This window comes from Zootoca vivipara, chromosome 10, assembly GCF_963506605.1.
Source record: "Zootoca vivipara chromosome 10, rZooViv1.1, whole genome shotgun sequence".
In the NCBI taxonomy this organism is placed as follows: domain Eukaryota; kingdom Metazoa; phylum Chordata; class Lepidosauria; order Squamata; family Lacertidae; genus Zootoca; species Zootoca vivipara.
In genome coordinates, this window is record NC_083285.1 from 22,229,460 (window position 1) to 22,253,907 (window position 24,448).

At 39.6% G+C, this 24,448-nt stretch overlaps 1 protein-coding gene across 1 annotated transcript in view; it reads left to right on the forward strand.

Annotated features, from left to right (window-relative positions):
• Window positions 1–24,448, forward strand: part of CNTN1 (contactin 1) — a 149,052-nt gene that overhangs the window by 34,743 nt on the left and 89,861 nt on the right. Inside the window, exon 3 of the mRNA XM_035127315.2 lies at window positions 4,570–4,621. The gene's annotated coding sequence lies outside the window, so the exon portion shown is untranslated. The remainder of the gene's footprint in view (window positions 1–4,569; window positions 4,622–24,448) is intronic.

Sequence of the window (24,448 nt, forward strand, 5' to 3'; positions counted from 1 at the left end):
CCGGAGCAAACACACTTCCCTCCAAAGCCCCTTCCTTCCTGGCTTCTCATGTGGGATGTGAAAAAGGCACTGATTTCTCCTATGAGCGGAATTGGTGGCATCTCCTATTTTGTGTACTTGGGTGTCCTAGGGCAGCTGGGGGTGGGGAAAAACCGAGGTGTGTGTGTGTGTGTGTGTGTCTGTGATCCATCCAGGATTCACCAAAGCACCAGGATGCTGCAGTTGCTTACATATTCCTAATTTGCTCTGAAGTTTTAAACACTAAAAAAGGACATTTTGTATTCCTAAACTCAACAGTTTATATTTCCCTGGACCCCAAAATAAACACTGGGATGCCCCATGCCCCATATCATACACCTGCACAATCACAGCAATAATGGTTGTTCAGAGTTATCACGCTTCCAAAATACTCATAAATGCATGAGTCTCCACACACACACACACAGTTAGCTGCATTAATTGATATGGGGTTTTCTTTTTTCTTCAGGCTTCCCTAAGTACCATACATGAATTCAAAGATTTCTGTGTTTCAAATACTGCGGTTTTGTATGATTCCTCTAATAGCTTTTGTACTTGACCATGGGGAAATGCTCAAGCAGTGATACTGATGTGTAATAGAATTTCCCTTTCTTCATCTGAGGAATATTAGAGGGTATATGATCAGTCTACATCCCAATTCCAAAGAAGGGCAGTGCCAAAGAATGCTCCAACTACTGCACAATTGCGCTCATTTCACACGCTAGCAAGGTTATGCTTAAAATTCTACAAGGCAGGCTTAAGCAGTATGTGGACCGAGAACTCCCAGAAGTGCAAGCTGGATTTCGAAAGGGCAGAGGAACCAGAGACCAAATAGCAAACATGCGCTGGATTATGGAGAAAGCTAGAGAGTTCCAGAAAAACGTCTACTTCTGCTTCATTGACTATGCAAAAGCCTTTGACTGTGTCGACCACAGCAAACTATGGCAAGTTCTTAAAGAAATGGGAGTGCCTGATCACCTCATCTGTCTCCTGAGAAATCTCTATGTGGGACAAGAAGCTACAGTTAGAACTGGATATGGAACAACTGAGTGGTTCAAAATTGGGAAAGGAGTACGACAAGGTTGTATATTGTCTCCCTGCTTATTTAACTTATATGCAGAATTCATCATGCGAAAGGCTGGACTAGATGAATCCCAAGCCGGAATTAAGATTGCCGGAAGAAATATCAACAACCTCAGATATGCAGATGACACAACCTTGATGGCAGAAAGCGAGGAGGAATTAAAGAACCTTTTAATGAGGGTGAAAGAGGAGAGCGCAAAATATGGTCTGAAGCTCAACATCAAAAAACCAAGATCATGGCCACTGGTCCCATCACCTCCTGGCAAATAGAAGGGGAAGAAATGGAGGCAGTGAGAGATTTCACCTTCTTGGGCTCCTTGATCACTGCAGATGGTGACAGCAGTCACGAAATTAAAAGACGCCTGCTTCTTGGGAGAAAAGCAATGACAAACCTAGACAGCATCTTAAAAAGCAGAGACATCACCTTGCCGACAAAGGTCCGTATAGTTAAAGCTATGGTTTTCCCAGTAGTGATGTATGGAAGTGAGAGCTGGACCATAAAGAAGGCTGATCGCCGAAGAATTGATGCTTTTGAATTGTGGTGCTGGAGGAGACTCTTGAGAGTCCCATGGACTGCAAGCAGATCAAACCTATCCATTCTTAAGGAAATCAGCCCTGAGTGCTCCCTGGAAGGACAGATCGTGAAGCTGAGGCTCCAATACTTTGGCCACCTCATGAGAAGAGAAGAATCCTTGGAAAAGACCCTGATGTTGGGAAAGATTGAGGGCACTAGGAGAAGGGGACGTCAGAGGACAAGATGGTTGGACAGTGTTCTCGAGGCTACGAACATGAGTTTGACCAAACTGCGGGAGGCAGTGCAAGACAGGAGTGCCTGGCATGCTGTGGTCCATGGGGTCACGAAGAGTTGGACACGACTAAACAACAACAATATGATATAATGGAAGACAGGTCCTCAGTTAGTTACTTTGGGCACTGGTTTTTATGCCCAGTGATCTGATTCAGTATAAGTCAGCATCCTGTTTTCCCATATTTATATGATTCTGCAGAATACAAAAAAGGGAGAATATGCGTCCTGTCATGGGCATTAATTTATCTTACTGGTCTATAATTATAGGTCAGTGAAAACCTGGAAATTGACTGGAGGGTTCCAGATGGAGAAAGTAGAACAGCACTGTTTAAGGGACAGAGAGTCTGATTAGACAGCCAGCCAGTTTTTGAGATGCTCAGTGGTACTTATGAAGAAACCATGAAAAACAAAGGACAAGTCTGAGAAAGACTGAATCTGGAAGTACCATCAGCCAGAGGCGTAGTGAGAGTTCAGAGGACCTGGGAACTGAGAAATCCTAGTGGTGGGTGGTGTTTTTTTTTTCCAAAGGAGGGAGTCAGTGCTTTAAAGCTGAAATCACTGGTGCCAGATGCTAAGAAGGTTTACAAAGGGGGTGAAAGACTCCTGGAGCAGTTATTTGGGATGAGCAGAGGCCAGTGTACTAGTATTTGGCAGTTGATTTGAAGAAACAGTGCATTCCTGACCAAAGATAAGAACTATTGTAAAAGACCTGGTAAAGTCTGAAAGGCAACTGTGGGGAAGAGAAGCTGACCAGAGAGAAGAACCATAGAATCATAATTTTTTTGACTGGAAGAGACCCCAAGGGTGTAGTCCAGCTCCCTGCATTACAGGAATGCTCCCCACACCCATCCCTGGTTGGGCGCCAACCACCAACCTTCTGGTTAACAGCTAGATAAACTGGGTCCATTGTGCCACAAGAAAGTGAAGACTTCAAGTGAATAATTTATTTTGAGTTCACCTCCTAATCTCCTGGTTTGCCTTGTCCTATGCCTATACCAAGCAACTAAATGAGAAAGCTGTATAAATGTATTATTTATTTGAATCCTAATGGTGGCAGCAGGAAGATAAAAAGGGATCGTGATAGCAGGTACTTTTAATGTATGGTGTTTCTGGCAGGGATCCTGTATATAATAATATACTACTGGCGGAAGTAGTGATTTATTTCAGAATGCATAAACCACTCTACATGCAATAGTACTCATGCCGTGTACAGAAATAAAATGTAAAACCTAATAGCAATCAATTAGCAGTATTAAGAATATAAAAACCAGGAAGAATGGATGATTACAGAAACATAATAGTCCAATTTGGGAAGACTTGGTAGAAAAGAAAGATTTTCAGCAAGCATCAAAACATATCAAGGCGGGGATTTGCTTCACTTCTGCGGGTAGAGGATTCTAGAGAACTCATGTCACAAGACTGAAAACACATGTCCAAGTCACAGCATGCTTTACAGCAGGGGTTTGTGGCATCATCAACAGATTTCCATCCACTGTCCAGGTGAATGCTATGTAAGTCATGGTCCAACACTTGCAAAATCTCGTCTGATTTAGAGACAGATTTAGACATGGAGAAGGAGAAATGACTATCATCAGCATATTGATGGCCACACACACCAAAACTTCAGTTGACTTCCTCCAGTAGCTTCATAGATGTTAAACAACTTGGGGAAACAGAATGGAACCCTGTGGGATACCACAGCCCAAAAAGCCATTTTTGAAGTAGAAATCTTCCAACAACATTGAAACATACTCAGAGTCCTGCTGTGATTTCATGCTCTTTATTGCAGCTTGTAAAACAGTGATTGAATTCCCCCCAAACCTCAGGCTTTTATAGACATTATTTACACAATGAGTCCTGTCTGATTGGCTGATTCTGTTTCCCTCCTGCAGCCTGATTGCTCTTCTCCTGCAGGCCAATCAGTTGTTGAATTCTATGATCCTGCCAGCCTAATAGGCTGATTAACTTCCTCCTGGAGCCTGATTGATCTTCTCTTGCAAGCCAATCAGTTGTTGCATTCTAGGATCCTACCTGCCTATTCTAGGTTTCAAGTTTAGTACATAACAAACACCTTCTGGTACCATTCTCTCAAATAGGAGTGAAATCACCACAACACTCTGTTTCTCACTTGCAACAACCCTCTGAGCTGCTCCAGGAGGTAACCAGGTTGATTTTATCAAAATCCATTGAGAGATCAAGGAGCATTAACATACTCCCTCCATCCCTGTGAGATAGCTGCAGACAATCTGTTTATTCCAAGCATATAAAAAGTTAATCAGACACCAGATATTTGCTATTGAGCTAATCCAAGGAGAAAAGATGACTTTCAGAACATGTAACAGAACACATTTCAGGCGAATTTCCTGTGATGATTTGCTTCTAGGGAGGAAATATTTTATATTACTTCATTTGCAAACTATTGAATTATCAGTTGAAAATATTTTGGTACATTAATGTCGCAATGTACATTTGCAGGAAACACTTAGCATCAGCAGCAAATTGACTTAATGAAGATTTAATTTACAATCATTACATGAAAGAAATAACTTACAGTGCTTTATGGGTTTTGCTCTATCCAGTGGAGATCCATCTTTGATGTGAAACAGATGGAATTATACCATAGCACCTGACTTCTGTACTCTCTCTTTATCCATTTCCAGATAGCTACAACAGACAAAGAACTTTTAGGCTGCAACGTCTGAGGACCATTTGGTAAGGCAGGATTGTGTTAAGTTCATAGGCCTTGTTTTTCTCTTTGTTACGCTGTGCTGCTGCTAATTGTTGTTGTTATACTCTTATTAGCAGTACCATCATCCTTCCACCTTTTAAGATACAAATCCTTCTAAAATGGCAGACAAGTAAAATCACAGTGCATTAATAAAATCAGAATGAACAATATAAAAATATAGCAAGCCATCAGACCAGTCAGTGGTAGATGGTCCAATGTAGAAGAGAAAACAGTCCAGCTCAAATGTACTTTGAGCTTCACCTGCTTTCCTCTTTCTCCTGGAATTCTTCCTACTTTGCAGTTGCTGTTATAATTAACAGTACATGAATAAAAAGTCCCTAAAATGCTTTGAAGACAAAAAGTAAAACGGATGGCTCCCTAACCATAATCACTAATCAACACAATGAAAATTAAAAGCATAGGGAGAGAAGATGAAAACAAATTCAGTGACATGAAGTTGCAAACAAGATTGCATAATTACTAAGTGGAATTAGATAGATGGTCAAGAGAAGAACGAAATAGCAGCTGGCTCTTGACAGTATAAACCTGGTTTAGATGTAATCTTAAACTTTGACCTCAGGCTTTTGCTTCCCTCCCACCCCATCTTCCCCTGGAATAGCCACATTGAAGAGAACAAAACTGCATAAACCATGGCATGAAGGTGGCTTGTTTCACTAACCATGGTTAAGACCAGTCCTTTTCTCTGATGGTACTCAATGGTACTCAGTACCAGTAACCCCCATGTTAAAAGTATGCCACTTAATGTAACAACTTCATGGTGAGATCCAGCACCTTTTTTTTCTTTTCTTTTAAAAAACCCACTGGTTTAGACTAAGCACAATTTGTCCTAGTTTGGACACAACAGTAAACAGCAGTTACTGTAGTTAAAAATGAAAGTGACATTTTCCAGTCTCCTTGCAGTAGCACTATGGGTGGAAAGGGAAATGGAAGGGACAAAATCTGGGTTCATGATGCAACACCAAGTCATAGTTTATCATTACAGCTGAACACAGCCATAGTGTATTGAATATCAAGTGACAGTTATCCCTCCACATATTCTGCCCACCCAGAATTTTACTGAGTGAAGTTTAGGCTGTTAATTTTATTAGTCCATATTGCCTTGTTTACTTCTCCCCTCCCCCTGAGTCACAACATCTGAATCAGGAGTTGAAGATACTGTTCTGTACCTCCAGTTCAGACCTGAATGCAGTGGTTGTTTGAGGAGGATGAGGGTGAGATTTAGTAAAGTCTTTGTGACCAATGATGGATGAGAGGATGGTGTGTGGGTGTGGGCATCATGTTTGTAATGATCTAAATGTTTTAATAGATCAGATAGATCTGCCCCCCCTCTGTTTTACAGCCCCTGTCAGGGAAATGAGTGGGGTATAAATAAATATAATAATAATCCTTGCCCATCAAACTTGATAACTTTGTAACAAATATTTTATAATACATACCAGAGTCCATTGGGGAGACAGATTCAAAGTAAAATCTTATTCAGTCTTCATTGTAACAGACAGCATTTGTTTAATATTTATGACATGTAAGACATAGAGGAGACTTTGGTTCTGCTCTTATTGTTGATTCCCGCAGCATCAATAATTCTCTTTTAGAGGCTGGTTGGATCCATAGATTTGTTTGTTAAAACAGCATTAATTCATTTGGAGCCTATCTTAGTTGCATCATACCTTTCTCATCTAATAGCTGACTTTTTGCTTATGGGACATGAGTTTGTTTCAAAATGGGATACATGTTGGACTACTTCCATAATGACTAAAATATATTTGAAAGTGTACGAGCTACTAAAGGTATAGCCCATTCTCTGCCTCCAGAGAAAGAACCAAGGCAGGCTAAGGCATAAAGGGTGAGATCTCTACTAACCCAGAAGACTGATATATTGCATTTTGAGTACAGGGATGAATCCCCTAATACCTGTGCCTTTATCTTGTATTTTTTTTATTAATAAATGATGAGGTACCTCTCCAAGGAATTTCATGAACAGGGATTTCTGAAGCAAAAATTGGGTAATGCACAATAGGAAATGTGTCTCTGTGTGTGCGTGGCTGCGCAACATACTGCTACACCTACACTGTATTCTCAGTCAGCTCAGGTCTAAGAAGTGTTGTGAAAAATGCAGTTACTTTTATATACAACTGTATTAAGAATATGCACCCAAGGAATTAGTGGCTAAGGAGTTATTTGGAAGTTTGACTGAGCATTTCCAAATCAGACTAAGTTGTTTAGAAAATGAAACCGACCATGGATTTTAATAGAAAAAAATGTGAGGGAATTCAGTTTGACTGGAAGTAAAATTCCACATTGTCTCTCAAATAGCAACTTGAGACAAGATTAGGCAGCTGAATGAGAACAGGTCTCAGGAAACAGGGGAAGTACAGAAGAGTGTTGCCAAAGGCCAAGAAGTAGGGTAAAAAAGTTCTGCAGTGGGTGGAAATCCTGTTCTCTAGTTGTCACTCTCAGGTAAAGTGCAGTGGGTGGAAACTAGAGAAGGACTTTTTCAGTGGTGGCACCCTAGCTGTGTAAAGCCCTCAACAGAGAGGTTCACCTTGATATCATTTCAGTGCCAGACACATAGCAGCTAAAATCTGTTTATGTAGGCTATATATTTTACAGTATACTGCTTTTATTTTTTATTTAATAGTAGGAATTAAATATACTGTACGCTTGTCTGTCCTTAAAGATGACTTGTAAACTCCTACTGGTCCAGAATGTGTCTGCCTGAGTATCTTTGGGAGCCAGATGGTCAGAGCAGGAATTTATTGTTTTTCCAGCTCCAGGAGCGGTTAAACTGGCAGGAACAAGGAAGAGAGCATCCTCTGTGCTAGCTCTACAGCTTTGCAATCAGGGGTGGATGAAACAGCCTTGATATGTCCCACTACCAGCAATTCTACCCCATCCCAACTCCATGTGGAAATTATAGGAAAGCTCCTAATAAAAGCCACCTGCTCTTAACAGATTGAAATTGATCTGAAGAACTTACAGGGTAGTCCAAGGCCTTTCCTCATAATATCTTTCTTTTAAACCACCAAATATCACAGTAACTAGAAAGTGTGGCCCTTACTGTGTTTGTTGAAAACTTTTGACTTAAAAAGAAAAGCCCCTGGAAGTGGTGGTGTGATGACACTTCTTGCGTAATTGTACATAGAAAAAATGTGGCCGTGGGGTTTGCAGTGAACCCCTTTGAAAGGGCACAGTCATCTGACAGCTTCATGAAGTTGTCACCTGATGTCATAGTTACAGAAGGTGATTGATATCTGAGTGTCCTTGCCTGCTCTTCCAGGAAGCTGTTCAATAGATATATGAAAATTGTGGTCAAGAGTGGTCCAGGTCTTTAACAATGTGGTAACCTCTCAATGGATATGCAGCTATCTGGCAACTAATTGCAGTGCAATCTCGATGGGGACAGTGACACACCCAAAAACATTCCATTCTCTTTAGCTACCTGTTATCTTGACCTGTAAGGCTTGCAACATTGGGCAATATTACAAAGACGATACTGGACAACATGGTAGTATATTTTCTAATATAAATCCACCCCATCATAGACTGTAATCTGATTCTCCTCTTTTATTAGTTTACCTTTGAGAAGAAATCTTTGGAAACGTCTACATAAATCATCTGTTCCCTGCATGTAGCTGATTGAAATAGATTTTTTTCTCGACTTAGGAGAGATTTAAGTTTTTATAGGATAGTCCTTGAGTGAATAAATCATTTTCTCCTGACCACTTTGAAGAGATAGATTTATTCATACAGTCATACCTCATGTTACAGACATTTCAGGTTACATGTTTTCGGATTGCGGACCGCGGGAAACCAGGAAGTACCGGAACAGGTTACTTCTGGATTTTGCTGCTCGCACATGCACAGAAGTGCTAAATTGAGCTTCGCGCATGTGCAGAAGTGCCAAATTGCACTGGCGCCTGCGCAGACGCGGCGCTGCAGTATGCAAATGCTGCGTGTTGTGGACGTGCCTCCATCACGGATTATGTCCGCAACCCGAGGTTCCACTGTAATTCATACATTTAAGATTCTTCTGTATGCTTATGTACTGCATCATGTCTTGTCTACCTGTTTCTGAATGTTGGCCCAAAGAATAAAATTGATGTAAAAAAAGAACCAGGAAAGAAGCACTGCACAGTCTATAGTTTTTTTCTCTAGTAATAATGTGAGCGTAACTTCTAGAAAGAAATCTGGAAAAGTTTAAATTGAAGACTTAGAAAAATGTATAGTTATCTGTCAGGAAACTAATTATTAATATCGGCCCTACAGGTGTTGTTGGACTACAGGCCCGATCATCCCCTGATCACTGTCCATGCTGGCTGGGCCTGATAAGAATCCAGCAACGTTATCCACAGTGTGTCTAAGGGATGTGAGTGTTTTTTCTTTGAACTTTAAAAGAATCCTTGACCTGCCCTCTAGCACACTGCAGGCACTCCCCACCCCTCATCCAGCATGTGTTCATGGAATGCATGTAGGAAGATACCATGATTTAATGACCACCCTGTCCTTTCCAGGGAATATGCTGGCAAGGGAGGCTGCAGAACACACAACTTTTAAAAGTTAAAAGGAGGAACATCCATGCTCCCCTTGGCCAGCTTCATAACGATTATGATTATAGGAAGAGTCAGTGCTGTTTTTCAAGGGGGTGAAAGTGCCAGAACTCACCACGAACACCTCCCTTGTTCTCTTATAATGGCAATGGTGCCCACCTGACAGGTGCCAGAACTGAGATCCAGATGATAAGAAGCCCTGGGAAGAGTCAACCCCCCTGCGTCTTCCAAAGAACCAGGAGAAATGGCCACTCCTTTCATGGAAGTATAAAGTCTCATTAAATGGATGGGTCAAGTTTCATAGAATCGTAGAATCACAGAAATGTAGAGTTGGAAGAGACCACAAGCGTCATCTTGCCCAGCCCCCTGCAATGCAGGACTCTTTTTACCCAATGTGGGGTTCTACCCATGACCCTGAGATTAAGAGTCTCATGCTCTACCAGCTGAGCTATCCCACAGGGTAATGGTGATGTTTGATACATCACTAATTCTCACTCATTTTTGGATTAAGCATAGGGACAGGGTAAAGAAAAACCTGTTGGTTTTCATGAACCCCTGAGGTATGATGGGCTAGAAGTTGAATAAATTAAACAACAAATAAGCAGAAAGACTTCATACCACATTTGTCTAACAGGTCCTTTTTGCAGTAGGGGTTATCTAGATTCAGTGTGTTCAATCAGAGACTTCTGACCTTCCTTTCACATAGTTTCTTTTTGAATTTTAACCAACTGTATCTCTTATTTGGTTTCCCATCCATTATATAAAAGATTCAGATAATTCAATACCATTAGGATCACTATGTGGCACCATATTAATTTACAACTTGATAGTTTAAATCAGATAGGGGCTGGCTGTAGTTCATCGTATAAATCACAAAATACTTTCAATCAAAGCAGGATAAACTACAATGAATGGTAATTTTGTGCGGAAAGATGTATTAATCGTAGGACTATGCCAGATGTTCATAATGAATATTTTTGGTGCAAAAGAGAGCTTTTAAGATGGATAAAATGTTACCTGAATGTTACCTAAAACCATATTTGTGTAAAACTAGTTTGTTGCTGTTTGTAGCTTTAATCAGCTGTGGCTTTTGTCACATTTTTTGTTTCCAGTCTACCTTTTTTCTAGTAACAGTGACACCATCATACAGTCAGTAAAATTTGGATACGTAATGTCACTGTGACAACAAATGAAGCTGATTTGACATCCCTTGTTTAGCCTGATGAGATTTAGATCCATATGTATGAAGGATTTCTGGTTTTTTTCTGGTTTAGATTAATTGCAGTTTGCCCTGGTGTCCAAAACCAAAATATGGTGATTAATTTTAACTATGGTTCTTTGGAAATAAACCAGCTTAAGCTCATGGGAAATAGCGTGTAAGGCTACTCTTTTCTGTTCTTAAGAAGCTGACTTGTTTAAGCAAACCATAATCAACATTATTTAGAGTTTAGGGACACTGTAAAAAAATGGTTAATGGTTGCAGGAAGCTTCCCAATGTCTCATGGCCATGGTGTAGGAGAAGGGAGGTGGGAATGTGAAAACCTGTAAATTGTTATGTCTTGACCTTATTGTGCTAAACTATGTTTTAGCAGCCACCTTGACAAAAAGATTGGTCTTGTAAAATTGCTTGCATAACTTCAGGCATCTGAAAATACGACATGGGTCTGTATTTTAAATCCCATAATGGCTTTGAAGTGATGCTAAGCAGCACATGGAAAATTCAATTAGCCCCTAAACCAACCATTTAATTACTAATTGGTGCTAAGAAATGACAAATTAATGTGTCTCTGCTTGTCTACTGCCATTTAGAGTTCTCTGATAGATTCAGATGTGACATTAAGCTTTTTTTCTTTTCTTTTTGTAAGCATCCAAAGCAACCTTGGTAATTCTGGTGAAAAGATACTGTATCTAGTAAAATATATGTTCCTTATCTGACTTCTTTATCCAACTCCTCATGGTGTTGATGCAACATGGAGTATGTTGTTGTTTAGTCGTTTAGTCGTGTCCGACTCTTCGTGACCCCATGGACCATAGCACGCCAGGCACTCCTGTCTTGCACTGCCTCCCGCAATTTGGTCAAACTCATGTTCGTAGCTTCGAGAACACTGTCCAACCATCTCGTCCTCTGTCGTCCCCTTCTCCTAGTGCCCTCAATCTTTCCCAACATCAGGGTCTTTTCCAAGGATTCTTCTCTTCTCATGAGGTGGCCAAAGTATTGGAGCCTGAGCTTCATGATCTGTCCTTCCAGGGAGCACTCAGGGCTGATTTCCTTAAGAATGGATAGGTTTGATCTTCTTGCAGTCCATGGGACTCTCAAGAGTCTCCTCCAGCACCATAATTCAAAAGCATCAATTCTTCGGCGATCAGCCTTCTTTATGGTCCAGCTCTCACTTCCATACATCACTACTGGGAAAACCATAGCTTTAACTATACGGACCTTTGTCGGCAAGGTGATGTCTCTGCTTTTTAAGATGCTGTCTAGGTTTGTCATTGCTTTTCTCCCAAGAAGCAGGCGTCTTTTAATTTCGTGACTGCTGTCACCATCTGCAGTGATCAAGGAGCCCAAGAAAGTAAAATCTCTCACTGCCTCCATTTCTTCCCCTTCTATTTGCCAGGAGGTGATGGGACCAGTGGCCATGATCTTAGTTTTTTTGATGTTGCGCTTCAGACCATATTTTGCGCTCTCCTCTTTCACCCTCATTAAAAGGTTCTTTAATTCCTCCTCGCTTTCTGCCATCAAGGTTGTGTCATCTGCATATCTGAGGTTGTTGATATTTCTTCCGGCAATCTTAATTCCTGCTTGGGATTCATCTAGTCCAGCCTTTCGCATGATGAATTCTGCATATAAGTTAAATAAGCAGGGAGACAATATACATGGAGTATACAATATTATCAAAATGTATACAATATTATCAAAATGGGTCACAGTTCTCAATTTACACAGGGATTCTAGCAGTTGCTTGGAAATCCATTTGTACTTCATTTTGTAGAATTAAGTGCAATGGCCCTTACATTATCAGAATGGTTTGACTGTTAGCCCACTTCCCATGTAAATCTGGGAATTGTAGCTCTGTAAGGGGAATAGGTGTTGAGGGAAATTGCTCTATTGAACTTCAGGCACCTGACAAAGGCATTTCTATTTTAGCAGCCTTTTAAATAAAGTGAATTGGTTTTTTAATTAATTTTACCTGTATGCTTTATCTATTGTATGCTTTTAAATTTTTATATACACCTCTTAGGGAAATTTGGTATTTATATATAGTTTAAATAAAAATAAATAAGAGTTGTTGTTTAGTCGTTTAGTCGTGTCCATCTCTTTGTGACCCCATGGACCAGAGCACGGCAGGCACTCCTGTCTTCCAGTTTGGTCAGACTCATGTTGGTAGCTTTGAGAACACTGTCCAACCATGTCATCCTCTGTTGTTGTCCCCTTCTCCTAGTGCCCTCAATCTTTCCCAACATCAGGGTCTTTTCCAGGGAGTCTTCTCTTCTCATGAGGTGGCCAAAGTATTGGAGCCTCAGCTTCAGGATCTGTCCTTCAAGGGAGCAGTCAGAGCTGATTTCCTTAAGAATGGATAGGTTTGATCTTCTCACAATCCATGGGACTCTCAAGAGTCTCCTCCAGCACCATAATTCGCAAGCATCAATTCTTCAGCGATCAGCCTTCTTGATGGTCCAGCTCTCACTTCTATACATCACTACTGGGAAAAACCATAGCTTTAACTATACAGACCTTTGTCGGCAAGGTGATGTCTCTGCCCTTTAAGATGCTGCCTAGGTTTGTCATTGCTTTTCTCCCAAGAAGCAGGCGTCTTTTAATTTCGTGACTGCTGTCACCATCTGCAGTGATCAAGGAGCCCAAGAAAGTAAAATCTCTCACTGCCTCCATTTCTTCTCCTTCTATTTGCCAGGAGATGATGGGACCAGTGGCCATGATCTTAGTGTTGTTGTTTTTTTGATGTTGAGCTTCAGACCATATTTTGCGCTCTCCTCTTTCACCCTCATTAAAATGTTCTTTAATTCCTCCTCACTTTCTGCCATCAAGGTTGTGTCATCAGCATATCTGAGGTTGTTGATATTTCTTCCGGCAATCTTAATTTCAGCTTGGGATTCATCAATAAATGGATTGTTTGACATTCATATGCCACAGTTAGTATTCCTCTATTTTAGAAAGCAAGCCTGACTACCAGCTATATGATTTTTTAAATGAAATATCACTTTTTCCTGTGTATCCTGGCTTCTTCAATACATTTAAAGATTTATGGGGGCTTTATTTTTCCCTAATGTTGTGCCCAGACCATTTTTGCATAAATAGATTCTTTATTAAAGATGCACAGTTGTTCAGAATACTTTACTATAAAGTTATTCTGCTTTGAAACGCATGCTGTATCCTGCAGTGTCTGTATTGGTTGTTAAAATGTGAATTCCATAATTATGACATATCTGACATTCCCACCAAATATTGATGACATCTGTATGATGAACACTACGCTTCTAACATTTAAATTGTGTTATTGAAAACATCTTATTCAGCCTAGTGGGTGTCAGATACCATTGAAACAGTAACTTATGTAGTGCCTCTTACACCGGCAAACTTAACAATACTCTTTTCACTGAAAAGCACAATATATCTTGTTTTGTTCCTCAATTGTCACACCAAGATCTCTTTCCCATTGTGTCTTGAATTGTTGTCTGTTCATGCTTAAACTTCTAATTAAACAAATAGTCCTTGCAATTAACCCCTTTACTGCTGTGTCAGTGTTTAATATTTCCATGAAGTCATTTACTAAGTGGATAATTAGGACCATTAGAGTTATATAGAAGGAAATTTAAAACATGTAAAATATGGGAAATTTTGCATTCCTTATTACTGATGCTAAATAGGGGATTGAGGAACTTGATTTCTCTTCACTTTTCTCGTTAATTAGGGAGTTGTTCTGATGTTATCTCCCCCACTTTCTGTTTTCTGGTCACCTCTTTTTTGTCAACAAAAGCATCTTAAGGGGCATGTCAAGATTTTGCTATTTTAATATATTGAACTTTCCCTACTATGTATCATTCCTAGATGTAGCCACTATATTTGTAGCTTTCTAAACACTATTCGTCACAGAGTTTAATCCTAGCTTGGATAATAGCCACTCTTCTTTTAGAGTACAGTTCTGTAACTTATGGCATGTCAAACACAGGCACTTTAATCTTCCAGCAGCAACAGTATGATTTCATGTGTTTTTGGTGCTCAAGGTAGGTGATACAGTGGTCACACCTGTTTGGGAAATCAATCTATTGGATATATTGTTGGAAACTTCCTTCATTGGAAAGAATAATTCCATTCATATCTATATGGATGCAAAGCTAATTAAACCAAAGGTCTATTAATAGTAAAAAATTCAACACATACGTAAGGCAATAACAATAAATAGCATAAGTTGATTGATGATGATTCAATTTCTATACCACTTAATATATTAAAAATATCTCTAAGCTGTGTACAGAATACGGAAGCAACAACAGACTACTTAAATGAAATATTACAAAAATACAGTTACATATAAAATGTTACATCAATAAAAAGTTAATAATATATATGTAATATATCAACTCGTTTTAATTCAGACACATCCACCCTCTCAGCCACAGGGTTTTTACTCAAGGTCCACCAGACTCTCAGCTCATCCATAAGTTACAGCTTAACTATTCACCAAAACTGAAATGTATTTAAGAGACCCTAATGCAGCAATGTTAAAATTCCAGTCTGCAAGCCTAATTAGGCCTGACAATCCTCATTTCACCCATGAAGCTGTTCCAGCCAAGCCTCAGCTACCTGCCTTAACCTGACATCATATATGGAGTCAGCTGTGGGTATTGCAGTTCCCTGCCAAAAGTGAGGTTTGCAGGCCCACTTAATAGCTTATCATTGGTGCCTGCAAAGCCCCTTGTAAATGCCACAGTGATCATCTGCATTGAAGCTGGTTTCAAAGAGCAACTAGAGTGACACTGATTTGAACACACACAATGTTGGTTTCATTCAACTGTAAAATAGCAATACAAAATCTACTTTATATGTAATAAAGTTGACGATAAGTTCGGGGGTTAAAATGGACACCATGAAACATATTTTTGAATTGCTAATGTGCCTATGTATTGTAGACTCTTGTGCTGACAAATTCCACGGAGAGCTTATACACTGTTTGGAAAAGTACTTTCTTTTGTCTGTTCTGCATCTTCTTCCAATCAGCTTTATACAAGGGCCAGTGAAATTCCATTCTGGTTATCCCTTTCTGCATCATATGAAGAGTAGGGAGAGGAGGGAAAATATGCTCTCATTGTTGTTGACTCTATCCAAACATTTGTTGGAAGCTATTTGGGTTTTCTCAGAGTACTGCCCAGAGCTTACAATTCCACGCAAAATGTGAGTATAGACCAGTGCTATTTTTCTAGGAAAAGAGGTACCGGAACTCACCTTGTTCTCTTATAATGGCAATGGCACCCACCTGAAAGGTGCAGGAACTGAGTTCCTGCTGGAAAAAACAACACCCTGGCATAGGCCATGCTATTGAATAAAATTTCACATGCAATAACAGTTGAAGCACACCACTTCCAAGTCTCTGAAAATATTTTCACATATTCCAATTCATTCTTTAAGGTTAGAATATATGAATATATGAATATATGAGTTTGACCAAACTGCAGGAGGCAGTGGAAGACAGGAGTGCCTGGCGTGCTTTGGTCCATGGGGTCATGAAGAGTTGGACAACAACAATATGAAAGTATTTTGGATATACACAAACAAAAATGGTTATAATAAAATTAGGCAAAAGGGGACTGCTTTACTGATTGGTTCCTTTGTAGGCGAACCTGCTTCTGTAGTCCAAAAACTTTGAGATGTATCCTTGCAAAAGGCATAAACAAAGTATAAAAGACCCTCTGTTTCCAAATAGTAGATTGATGTTGAAGTATTTGTGCCAGCCAGTACAGAGAGACCAACCGTGTCTTATTCCTCTCAAGAGAGATGGATTACTCAATTGCCTCTCTCCTGCTGCTTCCAGTGTTATCTTTGAACAATATAACAACAGTGTTTTACAGAATTACTCATGAAAAGAATAAATAGAAATCCATTTCTTCTAAGTTGATGGAAAATACGATAATAACACAATTGTGTAACATTGTCATGTGAAAGATCCCATGAGGCTACTTAGGAGGTATGCTATAAGTTAGCCAAAAATTTGACTTTGCTTTGCTCTCAAGAAGTTCCAGTAACTATCTAAAAGCTATATTGATAGAGGATGGAGAAAAAAACACTCTACAATTTCATCAGAGGAGGAATATAAGTGAACCATTCCTCATTCATCCACAGGCTTTCTTAACCCTATAGCTATCAGTGAAACACGGATAAATTTAGCTCTGAAATTTGAAAGAAATTGTCAGATTCAGACTAAGACTTCATGCAAACTATACATTTATTGCATATTCAAAGCATATTCTTTCCCTCAAAGAATTCTGCACACTGTAGCTTGTCCCTCACAAAGTTGCAGTTCCCAGTGACCCTTAACAAACTACAGTACTTTGAGGGGGAAAATAAGCTTCAACTGCTTAAAAGATATAACGTGTATGCAATCTCAGTTCTGCAAAGTCCATAAATTTCATCTGCCACTCTCCTTTTGTTGGTAATTCCTGTTGTTTCCATTTTTGGGCTAACAAAATTCTTGCCACAGTTATAGCATATAAGAACAATTTTTTAAATCTTGTTTCGGTATCTCTTTACCCACTATATCCAGTAGGAAAGCTTCTGGTTTTTTAACAAAAGTGTTTTTAAACATTTTTTTAACTCATTGTTTATCATTTCCCAGAAAGCTTTTACCTCTTTACATGTCCACCACATGTGGTAAAAAGTACCCTCCTTTTCCTTACATTTCCAATATTCATTTTTTGGTCTATACATTTTAGCCAATTTAACTGCTGTTAAATACCACCTGTACATCAAGAGATTTATTTATTTTTAATTCCCACTTCAAAAATTCACTTAACTTCAAATTGTTTTCTATTTTTGCCACTTTCTTCACAGGGTTTGCCATAGTTTAAGTAAAAATGGTTAGTGTGGTGCATGTTAATAGCTTTACATCTGATGGGATATAGTGAGTGGCGACCGTATGTGGAGTAATGAACACATTTCCTCAGATTGATTAGGAACTTGTTTCTGCTTTCACCTGCAGTATTTGGTTTGGCTGACTAGCATAAATCATAAGTAACTGTTGCTGTGCTCTGCAAGCACCTGTAAGCTGTTGACTTGTTCTATGTAATTTGGATTGAAAATGAAGATTCCTCACATCAGAGTGGGGATTCCACCCCCACCCCACCCCCACACACTTCTGACATTTTTATTCTCTGCTACAGGGACCTGTTAAAGCAACAGTGCATTTACAGTAATTTTATTTGCAGACACAGGGCTTTCTCCTTTACTATTTTCTGTCATACATTACCTGACTTAATATATTGAATTTCTCACTGACATTCAAACATAGCTTGGTTAGTCAATCATGGTAATAATGGAGCTGAGACTTAGAATTATGAACAAACATATGTTAGGAATTCAATATATAAGGAGTTGGAGCCAACCCATGTATAAATTAAGGATGGACCTACTGATAATTGCTTTTGAGGCAGATTTTCTCTATATGAGTTGTATTAATACTCAACTCTACACACACACACACACAGAGAGAGAGAGAGAGAGAGAGAGAGAGAGAGAGAGAGAAAGAGAAAGAGAGATTTGTAGCTTGATAGCAGATTCAGCTATAGAATTATGTCTCTCTTGCGTATCCCACATGGTGTTTATTTGTAGCTAGCACTGATTCATGTAATTTAAGGCAGCTTTTTATGTTCCTATGATTCATTGTGTGGAAATGCCAATATATCCACAACAGTATTTGGGTCATAAACGGAATACAAATATTTGCTTATGGGGATACCTTTAATGGGGATGCAGGTGGCGCTGTGGGTTAAACCACAGAGCCTCTTGGGCTTGCCGATCAGAAGGTTAGCAGTTTGAATCCCCGCGATGGGGTGAGCTCCTGTTGCTCGGTCCCAGCTCCTGCCAACCTAGCAGTTCGAAAGCACTTCAAAGTGCAAGTAGATAAATAGGAACCGCTACAGCGGGAAGGTAAACGGCGTTTCCGTGTGCTGTACTGGTTTGCCAGAAGCGGCTTTGTCATGCTGGCCACATGACCTGGAAGCTGTACGCCTGCTCCCTCGGCCAATAATGCGAGATGAGCGTCGCAACCCCAGAGTCGGTCATGACTGGACCTAATGGTCAGGGGTCCCTTTACCTTTATATAACTTTAATAGAGAACAGGTCATATTGAACTCAGTGGGGGTGTACTTCTGAGTAAGTATGAACAGGATTTGGGTGCTAAAAGGGAAACTTGAATATTGCTTAAGATGCTAATAAATTAAATGCTTGTAAAAATGACATGTAGAATGTAAAATTGCATCTGTGAAAGTTTAAATCTGTTGCAGTTTATGTGTATCTGTCTACATGAATATTCATAGATGACTATTCACTTGCACCAATGTAATACAAATTACAATGCAGTTTATTAACGCAGTATAGGAATACGAATACATACTATAGATCTGGATCTTTGAAAAGTGCAGTTTAAATAGAAGAGAATAAGTTTGAAAAAATGTTCATTAGTCAAAATTTGAAACATTAAATGTGTAGGTAGTTTCCAGCTAAAGGCAGCTGTGACTAAGTCTTATTGGTGTGATTTATTTACAACTAACCTTAGCTAGAGTATAAGCATGGTGATTGGTATTCTGCTAGGTTTTATGCAGAGCAGGCCCAGTGAAATTAACAAACCTAACTTAGCTATGTTGATTAATTTCAATGAATCCAATATATTAGAATTTACTAGAATAGCATTCATATTTTTATGATACTCTAATTTCATAATTGTGTGGAACTAATGGAGAAGAATGAGTTTAGATGAAATAGACTATGGAAGTACCGTATTCGTGCTACCACTGTTGGTTCAATTTTGGACATATTCTGTCTGGCATGCTATGTATTTCCAAAAATATCAGACAAGTCGTCCTTGCTAGCTATTTGATTTTACTTTATTCTAAAGTTTACTAGTAGCCTTTCCTAGAGAAATAGCCCAAGGAGTTGTGGCAAAATTAAAAACGAAACCAATAAAGATTAACTCCATGACATATGTAGGAATATGTATTGTAGGAATATGTGGAAGTTTTCATATAACCATGATGCATACCTGCCAAGTTCCGGCCTGAGAAATAAGGGACTGGACCGGAAGTAGCAGACCGGAAGTAGCGCTGCCGCCATTTTGAAACTGGGCGGAGCATGCTCAGAAGCGACTTTTGATGCGGCTCTGCCCTGTTCCAAAATGGCCGTCACACTAGAAGTCGCACTGCAGCCATTTTGAAACTGGGCGGAGCATGCTCAGAAGCGACTTTTGATGCTGCTTTGCCCAGTTCCAAAATGGCCACCGCGCCAGAATAAACTGGGGGAAAACAAAAAAATCCATTTTTTTCGGCTGGGAACAGCTGGAAAAACGGGGGTTTCCCGGGGAATACGGGAGACTTGGCAGCTATGCCATGATGGTAGATGTAACTTTTAAAAAAGTAAAAACAGGCTATATTTGAGGTTAATCTCAAGAGCTCATAAACTGCAAACATGAATGAGTTCTACTCATCTAACTCACAGATGTGTGAGACAGTGCATAGCTGCCAAGTTTTCCCTTTTCTCGCGAGGAAGCCTATTCAGCATAAGGGAAAATCCCTTTAAAAAAGGGATAACTTGGCAGCTATGGTGAGACATCTTTGTATGATATTCTTAATCTGCTGTATTCCAAATTTGCATTACACGGCCTTTGTTTTCTTGTGGTGTGATATTTCTAAACCTTCCACATTATAGCACTGCTTGGAAAGCCCATCCCATTTATTTTTAGGAAAGAACCTGATCCATATCAGCATGGATGGATCTTGTCCCTCTATTTAAATGAATGATGAAATCTCTGAGAATTGCTGTTTGCCTTGACTGTTTCCTTTGAGTTTTTGTTTAATCTTTCTTCATGGCATTAGTCATGAAGTAGAATATATATATAAGTAGAAATAAATTCATTAATAAACTTGTTCTTTTGAAGATAGCTATGACCAAAAGATCAATAATATGAGTTATCTTGTCAAAGTTTTGAGTGTTCCAAGGAACAGAATATTTAGGCTTCAATCCAGCCAACCACTTACACATGCTTTTAGAAAATCATCATGAGCTGGTGCTTTCCGTGCAGTGATATCTTAATTTACCAAACCACAAAACAGCCAGGATTCAAGTAGTTAAGCAAATGTTTAATTGCATTCTGTTTTTAATCATGATAAGAGCTCTGTGTGTGAGTTAACGGTTGATTATTTTAAATGCATCTGCATTCACATGAGGGCTTCATAGGGCCAGTGCTTGGTTAATTACAAAACAACAAAGAATATTGTGACACTTTAGAGACTAATAGGGAAGTCTTTAAAGTACTGTAGTGGAAGTCTCTCTGTTCTTGCTGTCACATATTGACATAGATACTTTTCTCTAAATTTACAAGGCAAGACACATCTACTGGACATAGCTTTGCAGTAATTATTGCATAACTTGTTCATAATGTCATCTCTTAGGCACTCTGAGCCATATATCTACATTGCAGTGATCCCTGCAGTGATTCCAAGCAGTAAGGGAGATGCTGCTGCATACCAGGTGTGGTCAAACAGTTGACTGTATCTCACCTATGTGTCCTTTTCTTATTGCATGCCATATTTATTGACGTTTTCCCCAAAAGGCTAATTTACATTGTAGCAGAAACAAATAAATAAATAAATAAATAAAAATCCTTCCAGCAGCACCTTAGAGACCAACTAAGTTTGTCATTGGTATGAGCTTTCGTGTGCATGCACACTTCTTCAGATACGTTGTATTGCATATTACATTGTAGCAATATTTCATCAGATTCTTTAACAGCCCAGCCAGGTATCATTTCATCATGACAATGTAACTGATGTCTTGGTACCACTGTATCAACAAATTTCATAGCAATTTGGAGAGACAATAACTTTTCCAAGGAAACAGTTACATGCAGAGTTTATTTTTAAAACCTGGACATTTCTTATTGAAGCTGATACGAACAATAGGTGGTTTGCTTTGGGAGGTGCGGAGGAAAGTGGGAACTCCTTGAAATAATAAATTGCCTTGAAATAATATGCCTTGAAATAATAAATTATTATTATTACCTTTAGAAGGCATCTCAAGGCAGCCCTGTTTAGGGAAGCTTTTAATGTTTGATGGATTTCTGTATTTTAATGTTTGATGGATTTCTGTATTTTAGAATTTCTGTTTTGCTGGAAGCCGCCCAGAGTGGCTGGGGGAACCCGGCCAGATGGGCGGGGTATAAATAATAAATTATTATTATTATTATTATAACTCACTGGATCCCACCAACAGCTGTCAAGTCTACAAATAGCATCTGGATATTGAACAAATTCAGCTACAGACTGAGTATATACTATAGAAAGTTATTTGAGAGATGCATTGGGGCTAAAGGTATTTGATAATATCACTTAGCTCAATACCATTTAGGTAGACAGTGTGTTCAGAAATAAGCTTCTTAGTCTTTAGTCTGAAAGTGTACCTTGTATTGATTAGCTTATTCTATGGCTGTGTGCTTGCACACATGCCTAAATTGTTCCTGTCCGTGGATTTGAGACTGCCAGTTTTCCTTACAACTCTTTCAGCACTGGCTTTCTTTGGGTCAGAAAGACCCTGTGCTCATATGCATCCCAGTTTATACATTCACCCATTTGACTCCAACGTAGCAGCGGTTTAATGGATTTTATCTACCATCTGTTGTTCAGTATCGAAAGTAGTGGTGGCATGAAACAATGTATGCAAATTAGCTGTAGCCATATTTATAACTGGTGGTTAGATTGATTCGTCTACACAAAAAAAGACAAATTAATCTGGTCTTTTGAGCATTCTTCCCACCTGTCAGGCTTTAGGGAATCAACTTCCTCCCCCATGGCAGTAGATAAGCAGAACAAAGGAAAAAGAGTCTTCTTACCAGTTAGAAACCTTAATAATCACAGCGAGAGAACAAAGAACACATCTGCTAGAATGGTGGTGCTCCTAATTAAGGATCCCATCTCCTTCTGTCCCTATTAATCTACGTCACTTCTACGTCTTGTAAGCTGAGTTTGTACTCTCTGTTTCTGTTCTGCCAATTTCTGAGCTCTCTGTGACTTTAGAGAAGGGTGAATGTTGTCCCGAGACTGTGAATCTGTTAACCCTCTCTCTTTCAGTGTTTCTTCTCCTAGCTGTTCCCCATCCAGTATTTCCCAGCTTCTGCCTTCTGAGCTATGTCCCTCTGCAAACCACTGTTCCAAATCTATACTGTCCTCCTGCTCCTAGGAAGATTCAGGATCCAGAGTAGGAGCAGGGGGAGGGGGAGGCTCCCACCATTCCTCCTCAGTGCAGCCCTCCTCAGCATGGTCCCTGACACCACCCCACAGAAGGTCTGCCATCATGTTGAGAACCACCCATGTACTGATTAGCCTAGGTACGCACATACTTTTTTTGAGGGGAAAATATTTGCTTTTCCAATAGCCCTATGTCTCTTCATTGCCTATTACTGTTACAGAAAACTAATTTATAAAAGTCTGCAGGAAGAACCGTCTATCTAGTCATTCTGTAGATGATTAGGGCATCAAATTTATAATGCTGTAATTCCTGTTTCTCATACATTCATCAACCTCTAAATTCACTAATCAATTTGTGTTTTGTTTTTTCCATTACAGTCTTTTGTCAGACTGTTCGAGAATTTCATTCATCCCTTCCCTCCCTCCCACTCTTACCTTTTCATTTATAGCCTAAATTTATTTATGGCTTTATGTTTTCTTTAAAATTAAATGAGCACTTCTACTCCCTTACATTTACATCCATTATTTATTTATCCACCACAGCCGTGACTCTTCAATTGTAGTGTACCAAACTTCAATAAGTTATTTTAACCATGTCACCTGAGAAGAACTCTGCCTCCCTGGCTTCTGTTTGCTTTCTACAGATTCCAGAGAAAAAGCACATTTTCTAAAGTTTCACCTTCCTCTGACAGCCCTCTTACAGTCCTAGTGTTGGTGCAGTCAACAATCAACTTGCAACCAGCACAGTTCATCATCTCACAAACGCCGCAGGAACAGCAAGCTGGCACACACTGGGCCAAGACAACACCTTCATTGAGTTATCCTTCACCACCTATAGCAGGAATAGGGAACCCTAGGCCTGGGGGCAACATTTGATACTCCAGGTCTTTCTGTCTGGCCCTTAGGAATCTCCCCAGCACACATACCCTCCTGAGCCAGATCCCTCTCCAGTCCTGCTTTGCATCATCCTTGATGGTTTTTGCCTAGCTGGAATGGGTCCTTTGAATTTTGATAATGCTTTCCTGGCTGGAAGAAAGAGAAATTTGTGAATGTGGTAAAACTAGTGCCTCCTGTACAAAGGCAAAGTTCAAATTCTATGACTTGCATTGGAATCAACATCTAAGACAGAAAAGAACCTTGGGAGAGAGGAAAGAATCATAAACTGAGCATTACCAGAAGCTGAAGTTCATATTCTGAGGCAAGGAATGACAAAACTCAGCGAGACCTCCATCACTAAGTGTCTTAGGGCAAGAGTTTTGCAGAAAGATGATTGATTATAGCTTTTTAGAGGGCTTCCAGAAAGTTTATGTACATGTACCAGTATTGCACTCATACAGGATCATTACCTATATTTGGAACTATGAATCCAATATAGTCAACAAAACAACTGTTTTCTCCACATTCATTGTGAATTTAGATGCATGTACCTAACAGGATGATACAGACATGATAAAAGCAAGATCGAAACACTGCTGTTTTTTCCCCCTTAGCAAATTTCTTGGCTTGGGACACTAAACTCACCAGAACAAAGAACAACAGAGAACGAAAACAAAATAATGTGCTTTCAGCAGCCTGAGTAAACAGAAAGGCCTTTCAGTACAGTTGAAATTCTGTCAAACTCCACTTCTGATAGATAAGGCAGCAGGTTCCAAATGAGGCAGCTCATGGCTATTGACTGGGAAAGCTGTGCCATTGCCCTGAGAAACCACAGACCCAAGCACAAACATCCCAGAGAGGCCAACAGAACTTTTGTGGAGCATACTGAGGGTTCAGCCATAG